This window comes from Alligator sinensis, unplaced genomic scaffold (genome assembly GCF_000455745.1).
Source record: "Alligator sinensis unplaced genomic scaffold, ASM45574v1 scaffold180_1, whole genome shotgun sequence".
In the NCBI taxonomy this organism is placed as follows: domain Eukaryota; kingdom Metazoa; phylum Chordata; order Crocodylia; family Alligatoridae; genus Alligator; species Alligator sinensis.
In genome coordinates, this window is record NW_005842640.1 from 898,552 (window position 1) to 907,255 (window position 8,704).

The 8,704-nt window shown below is 42.7% G+C and overlaps 1 protein-coding gene across 10 annotated transcripts in view; it reads right to left on the reverse strand.

Annotated features, from left to right (window-relative positions):
- The window catches only part of DOPEY1 (dopey family member 1), a 107,436-nt gene extending 99,599 nt beyond the window's left edge, over positions 1–7,837 (reverse strand). For 8 of the 10 annotated variants that reach the window (XR_003096211.1, XM_025215328.1, XM_025215329.1 and 5 more), the window contains exon 1: positions 7,750–7,837. The gene's annotated coding sequence lies outside the window, so the exon portion shown is untranslated. The other 2 variants (XM_025215323.1, XM_025215330.1) reach the window with 1 other exon arrangement.
- Positions 7,838–8,704: the final 867 nt, after the last annotated feature.

Here is an 8,704-nt window from a genome sequence, read left to right on the forward strand (position 1 = left end):
TCTTGAGCTTTAATGCCTCACTAACTAATCTCCTGAGCACACTGAAGTTAGCCTTTCTGAAGTCTAGAACTTCAGCCCTGCTGGTTAGTTTACCCACCCTTCGCCAGATTGCGAATTCAATCAGTTGATGGTCACTATCCCCTAGGTTACCTTGTACCTGCAGATTCCCCACCAGGTCATCCCCTATAGCTAACACCAAGTTCAGTAAGGAGTTTCCCCTAGTGGGATCATATACCTCCTGCGCTAGGTGGAGGTCCTGTATGCAGGTTAAGAACCTACGTGGGCAGTTAGATTTGGCTGGCTTCTCCTCCCAGCAGATGTCAGGGCAGTTTAGGTCACCCATGACAACGACCACTGCGAGCTGTCTGGAGAATTCCAGGTGTAGCTCATCCTCCTGGTGTGGCAGTCTATAATAGACCCCCGCTACCAAGTCCCTTCCCCCCCTACCCCCCGCGACCTCTTTGTATCCTGACCCACAGTACCTCAGTTTGGCCCTCCTCTGATCCTATCTTGATTATAGAGGATGTATATTGTTCCTTAACATAGTCAGCAACACCCCAATTTTCCTTTCTTAAAGAAAGTTATTAAAAATACTGTCAGGTGTTCATTTATTGGTCCCGGCAGCCACGGGGCACTGTCCTGAGGGAAAGTCCCATCAGCTGCATTAATTTTCCCCCAAAGGAGGCTGAGATACAAAGCTTCAGTGCCTGTCATTATTATGCTATTTAGGAGATTTGGAGGAGTTTACTGCTGCCAAATATCAGTAAATTGACAACAGTGAGATTTCTGACTCTTTCAGTACATGGTCTCCCTGTTTTCAAGATAGGCATCTTTCTTCAGGTGCCTGTCTAAAATATGCTCAGGTGATGCTTACTGGCAGGGAGAAAAAGCTTAAAGGTATGAAAGTGCTTTCCAACACCAGCATTGTTAGACTTACTATCAGGCCCCCTCTACACGTTACACGCATCATGAAGTTACCAGGTTAACTGCTCAATTAATTTAGACCACCTACAAGTGCAAATTAACTATCGCAGCATAAAAAGGTGCAAACAGCACCTAATCTAATATAAATTAGATATGGAGAATATGCAAAACTTTTATAGCTGGTTTTTATCCAGCTTTAATTTGCATGTGTAGCAGGGTCGCCTGCACTGGAGACCCAGCCGCAGGGATGCACCATGAACAGCTGGAATTGGGAGTCCTGAAGCTAACAGGATTCTCCATTGTGGCGGCACCCCATGGCTGCCAGGTTTGAGGGTCCCACAGCTGACGGGACACTCCCTCATGGCAAGGCCCCATGGCTGCCAGAACCAAAAGTCCTGCAGCTATGGATTCTGGGTCCTGGCAGCTGTGGGGCAGTGCTTAAAAATGGTAGTGGCGGCACTTGAACTCAAGCTCATTTGATAAGCTTTAGTTCAAGCACCCCCACTACAAGTTCTAAGCACCTGGACAGCTGTAGCACGCCAAAATTTTTTTTTATGTCAGTACCAGATCAGCACCGGCTGATATGGTTGGTTAATAATCAGCTATTAATATCGGCCAAAACATTTTTTTATTGGTGCACCCCTAATTGTAATATAATAAGAAACATTTGGAAGATATTTTAATAGCCCATTGAAGTACTTACTATGGATAAGAGCAATGTTTTAACACTGATCTGTTTGGTTGTAATATAAAACCCAGATACCAAGCTGGTAACTGACAAATATTTTTTTATTAAAATATACATACAAGTGTTTGACCAACTGGAAGACAAGATGACTGCCACATGTATAATTGTAATTTGCAGCCTTAAAGAAAATAGTTGATACTTCATGTCACTAATGAATTCAGAGGAACAATGGCAAGTCAATACATATTAGGACAAAGGAATTTTCAGTAATTGAAGAAGCCAGTCTATAAACAATTACACTGCTGTGTCCAATGAAATGAAATAAAAAATGCATGAATAAGTTAAAATTGTCCTAAAAATATTTACATTTAAGACACCAATCAGAAGCTGGAAGCATGTTTACTCCCTTATCAACAAAGTTATAGTTTTTCCAATCAAAGCTAATTACTTTAATTACAGTTCTTCCTCTCCAAGAAGTCTCTTTTATTCACAATTTGTCATATTTTGATAGAAATCTCTAATATTAGGAACTGTTTGAAGTTACTACTTTCTTTCAATTATTATTCAAAGCAACACAGCACACTGAGAATAACCCTCACATTTCAAAAGCTGTATCATACCTATGCTACTGGACCTAAACTTGTCACTTCCCTGTAGCATTACAAACATCATCTTTCTTTCTCAGATGGTTTCAAATATTACGACACTGCATAACTGCAGTGCTATTACTATTATTATTATTATTACTACTACTAAGTGCACTAACTCCCCTTCCTCCCATCACACACACACTTTGAATTCATTCTGAAATAATGTTCTGTTATACTTTTCCCTTGGGAAGCCACCAACGTGTACAGCCAAATTTCATTTCTACCCCCAGTTAATGGATAACAATTTAATTTACTGTAAAAGTCAGTGGATTATCCACCAACCACACATTTTTAATCATTATTAGATGTATTCCTAAGAGATCTGCTCTAGTCTGAACAAGAATTCATTGAGGAAGCTTGTACAGATTAGACGAGATCAGGGGTTGGCAACCTACAGCCCACAGACCAGAGCCGTCAGCATTCAAGCCTGCAGCATTCGGTGACAGGGGGCACTCTTTTGCAAGGCACTCTCTCCATGCCACCAGGAAGATAAACAGATGTGGTTGCAGGGTGCAAAGCACCTGTCTGACTACCCATCTCTGACATGGGGTTGGTTATTCCGGCCCACAGCTGGAAGAAACTGCCTACCCCTGTACTAGATGTTCACTATGGTCCCCATCTCCTGGATTCATAACTTATGGAAAACATGAGTCTTATTATATCAAAAAACTGAACTACTCTGCAAGTATCTAAAATTCTATATTTAAGGTATCACTATAATAAAACCTGGAAATCCTAATTATTTCTGGTTACTAACTAATCAAAATAATTAAAGGTATTTTCCTCAAAATAAAACAAACAACATCTATTTCAGGTACAAAACAAAAGGAACTCCAGCAAATACCTGAATTCATCATTTCAGGTGACATTTTGATCATTCCAGAAAAATATTACAGATTCTTCAGACTCTGTTTAGAAACTCCAGTCAGATTTTAGTAGCAAAATGTATATCCAAATGGGAAATATTTGTTGGAAGTTGCTTTCCTTATCTGCCCCAATGGTCATTATTTTCTGTGTTATTCTCTTAATCACTATATAACCTACAATTGTATTTGAAACAGCAGCCCCCCTAAACAAATACACCAAACCCATCAGTTTCAGAACTGCTTTTTCCCTTTCGTTCAATTACATATTTAAGAAAAAAAAGAATATTTGACCTATGCTTCTTTCATATTTCAATGTCTCTTTTTTACTACAGTTCCCTTCATGCCAGTTCATAGAGCTTGTATTGTCCTGCTAAAACTTAAATTTCTATATTAGTTTACATTTCTTCTTTGACGTGGACCCTTTATTTGTAAAGGTATTTTCCAAAGCTTCCTAAAACATGTAATCCTTTACATATCTCTAATTAAATCTTCAAACTACAGTCCTAATAATGTCACAAGCAAATTCAAACATTAAAGAGATTCTCTTACAGATATTATTTGCTAGTTTCTGAAAGCTCTCCAAAGTTGCATCAATATTGTTAAAAGAACAGAAACATTGCTTTCTTACCTAGAAGTTCCTTGAGATGTATTATTTTGTAATGTATTGCTTACACGTCACTGGCTCCCAGAACAACAACTAATAATTGGTTTATAGCTTGTCCTGTGAGGCTGAAATATCTTGCCTTTAGTTTACATATATCCCTAGATGGATGGGGACCTGCTCTTCTATACTGAATAACTGTTAACAATTGGATCCACAGATAAAAAAAGGTGGAGGTTGTCTGTAGAGTGATCATTTGTGTATTAGAAGACAAGCTTTTTTTTTTTTTTTTTTTTTTTTTTAAACTCAGCAGTTCACAAGGCAGGCTAGCTGGTACAGAAATGAGACTAGAACATGTGCCATAGCTAGATACTCTGGTGCCAAGTGACAAACAAGTCTTGCAGTGACAAAACATGGCACAAACATGACAAAACATTCACAGGCAGAAGTGTCATGGGTACAAGTGAGGTGCACCCTGACCTCTTCCTAATAATCTGAGTGAAACCCTCTGTGTTAAGGCCTTATCTATCACATAGTAGAATCCCACAATTTTCCCATTTGTAGATGGGCAGCTCTGCTGTATGAACTGTTCTTATCCACAAGGCCTGAAAAACTGCATGCACCTGTAGATCTTCACTTCAGGAGTCTATGTGCAAGCATGAGACAGCCCTATGGTATTTCTGTTTGTTTTCTCCCCCCAGTCAGAAGGGACAACATATTGAGAGAAAAAAAGATTTCAAAAAACAAAACAGGCTACATGCATCTCTCATATTTAAAGGATTTCCATCTGCTGGTGTTAACCTAAACAGGCATTATTATTATTTTTTTAGATACCCACAGCAAATGCTCAGGTCTCAGCTCAGTGTCCATCCTCTCCCCACCCATCTCCCATGACTGCTCCTTTCTAAACTAGCTTGAGTTCTTCCTTTATCCTGACATAGCTTTGTTCTACATAGTTATTCCAAAACACCTCCAAATCCATTACATCACAAGTATTATGCTTAAAGCCTGCAGTGCACCACATTTTATAGGACTTCTCTATTTCTCCTGAGAACTTGGGCTCTGCAACAAGATGCTTCTTAATTTCACTGTCCTATATTTACTATTCTTGTATGACTACATTTACTATAGTTTTTAAAATAAGAAAAAAGTATGTGTTCACATACTTTATTGTTGGAAAAAGATGAGAAAACTTTTTGTGCAGTGGTCTATTTTTTATATCTAACAGTACACAAAGTAGAAAACAAAGAAACAAAGCTGAGAGAGAAACGTATTTTCTCTTCTGACTTTTCTGTATTAGGATAGTGCATCATCTGAAGAACAGCCAAATCATAGCACATGGGACATAAGTGGCTTCTGGACGGTTTAAATGCAGGTCATGAAGAAAGTCATGTAACATCATTATCTGAGCTAAGGTACAGTGCACAGACCTCTGGTCTTGCAGCTCTCGGCTGTGTCAAAATTCTGGATTGTGGTAAAAAGGTTAGGAAGGCTTCCCACTCCCATCATATACCATACATATTCCAAACATCATCTAGATTGTGAATATTTTGAAGTATATTTCATTTCATATATTTCACAAATTATTTTCAAGAGAGTCATAGGGCATAACTATTTTAGTGATCTCTTCTGAGACTAGAAGTTGGGCAAACAGGTGTTCCACTCCTTTATGCCCTTTCTCAAATACGGAGGTGTACAAAAAAGGAAAATAACATGAAGAGAATTAAATTCATTGCAGTTTTACATTTGGTACTATGACCCCAATCCAGTAAAACATTTAAGTATCTGAGGTGTCCCACTGACATCAATGGGATTAATTCACATGTTTGAAGTCAAGCATGTGTTTAGCTGTTCGGCTGAATCGGTCCTTACTAGTGGGGTTCAGCATCTGGCCCATGGTCAAATCAGAGCCATAGAGCCACATCATGTTGCCTGCGGGTCTCTGCAGACAGCAGGGGAAAGGTGGCAACATTAATTACCTCAGTTCCCCCAAGGCCAAATTTCTGGAAACACTGGGAGCCCCGAATGCCAGATCATGTTGATGTGCCTGGTCACTGTAGCAGGCTTGGGCAATGCCAGATCACACCCACAGACAGACCCTGCGTGGCGACCCCATACTGTGTCTGGGGCACAGACTGACCCTGCATGACTTATCTGGTGCACAGGGACAAGGTTGAACATCACTGACTGGTCTATATGTTTAGCTACCACATACTGCTGAAAACAGCAGGTATGTTTCCAATGTGTCTTCCCTGTTTAAAGAGGCAGAAGTTTTTGGCTTGCACATTTGCATTCTGATAGTTCTACAACTGTTCAGCCCTCTCTGAAAGACAATAGCTGTACCCAGAAGACCCTGTCATTTTAGCAGCTTGGAACAGAAAAAAAACTACACTATAATTACGTCACAATATTTTTAAATGGTTCAGTACTTTAATTTTTCATTTCTGTTTTCAGAAACTAGATAATACAATTGATCTCACACCCCTTCTTGACCCAGTAAATTCTCAAATGGAAGAAAATTAAAAAAATTCAGGAAGGTTTTATTTCTGAGCTTCTTTCAATTGCTAGTCTGATTGACGCTATTTATTTGGTAAGCCAATGAACTCAAACAGAATCTCAACTTGAATATTAAAGCAATTTACTTCTATTCTTCCCTTCCATATTCCCTTCAACTGGTATTTCTACCCCTGTTTCTTCTTTGTCTGACACAGCACAGCCATTTTTGGAATTTGTTTTCTGGCATTCCTCTTCTTTCTCGTCCTTGCTGAAGTCTTATCTTCTCCCTGCCCTTCTAAGACCCAGACTGCCCTAACAGAGGGAAGATGACAGAAGACTAATCATCAGTTTTGCTCAATACACAGAATCTTTCAGCTGCACAAGAACAGCTTGAAAATAAAGCCAGACCTACACTAATGACTTAAGCCAAAAAATATTTGTGACCACGTAAAGAGATGTGATCATGGACAGACACAAGCACCCCAGAAGAAACCCTAGTTCTGATGTAGTTATACCTGCAAAACTGCTCTTAAAAGTGTAGCTTTTTACACACATAGTTAGTAATGTTACTAGGAGTGCCTAACCATAGGTGTTCAATATACAAGTATTCATATGCTGATAAAGCACTTCCAGAATAAATATGGACAAGGGAAGCTGGAGCCAACTCCTATTATAACAGTATCACAGATTAAATTTGTAACTTGACAGGCCCAGAGAAAAGACGCGGACTAGACACACACTTATAGGGTTTTTACGCATCTGCCGACTCAACAGAAATAAAAACAAAACAAAATACAAGTACATCAAATACCCAGGATAGTCAGCAAATGAAGGCTACAAACCTTCCCTCAAGTCTCATTTTCCAGTGGCCCCGATGAAGTGCATTCTCAATCCACAGTAAAATAACACTGCGCGGTCAGCTCCTGATACTGGATCATCCACAAAACCCCAGTACATGGTAGGGGCGGCTTCAAGGAGCCCAACGCCACATTTTAAGGCAGCGGTTCTTAACCTGGCAGGACTCAGGGCACTCCCCCTGCCCTGGAAACATTGAGGGCTGAGGGGTAGGGGATGCACTCACTATAAGCCCCAGATTCTCACTCCTTCCCCCATTTTCCTCTTATTTGTCCCAAGCAATCAATCGCTACGTCTTCAGAGGCCTTCTTAAGCAGGGTTACAGTTTTACTGTACCCACGCCCAGCGGCACAACAAACAGGCCTGGGCTGGAGGCAGCCCACCCTGACTTTGTGGGGCACCACATCTCAGACGAGCCGGCTACAGGGCAGCGCCCGCCTCTCTGCACAGGGCCTGGGGGTCCTCCCGGCGGGCACGAGCCTGCGCCTCTCTGCCTATCTCCTCCCGCCTCCCTCGTCCCCGCACGGCCCCTTCCCGGGGGGCGCACACCGGGGCAGGACCGCAGCTTTGAAGGCCGCCCCAGTGGACAGCGCCGGCCACCACAGTCCGCTGCGGAGGCCGCTTAGCTGGGGGGAGGGGAATGACCCCCCAGCCGGCGGCGGCGGTTACCTGCGCGGCTCGAGCCGGAAGAGCCCGCGAGTGCAACGCACCGGAGCGGCCGCTGACAGGTCCCGGCATGCAGCGCGCCCGGCCGTCCCTCCTCCTCCCCGCCTCAAGCCGCGCACCTGCGCCACAGCGACCCCTACCGGCCCCGCCGGGCACCAGGTCTCTCCTCGACTCCCGGGCGAGTATTGGGAGGAAATGCGGCTGCAGGCGCCCGTTCTGCCGGCACAGATGCGCTCACAGGTGTCTGCAGCCCGAGACCCTCATCCTCATCCCAGCATAGGCTTTGTGTAGCCGGGCCTTTAAAAGCTCCTCCTCCTCTCTGTGATTCTTCAAAGCCAAGCAAGGGTCTTTAGGGAGACGGGATATCTTTTATGAGACCGACTGAATAGTTGCGGGGTGAGGGGAATTTTTTGCAAGCTTTCAGGCACAAACGCCCTTCTTCAGGCATAGGGAGGCTCTGCCTAGGCATCGGGAAACTCCAAGCCAGGCAGCAGGGCTCTGAAGCAAGACGCTTTACTTACAGCAGCCACCTGACAGCGAATTGTTTTCTGTTAAAGCGCAGGGCTGTTATTTTGTTTGGCTTTGCTTTGTCACTTGCTGCGTATATTAAGCCATTTCAAAGAATGGGGACTACACATCTTGGCAAGTCTTATCAGTGTTAAGCTTCACTTCTCGTAGCAAATACGCTGCAATAAACTTATTTGTAAATTATTTTCAGACTCATAGTCCCTCAGCAACCCTAGGCAGTAAGACCCTGAAGGGAGGCCGGCAGTGACTGGACTGTCATTGTAGAAGAGAGTTTAGGATGCTTAATGAACCCATGGGTAGGCACAGCCCTGCAGCATTCACATGCCTGATGACTAGAGCAAGTGCCATGAGTAGAATATAATCTAGACCACGTACATGGGTCTGTTAAACAGCACTGGCAGTCTTATCACTCTGCAGAGGGGGTGCTGGA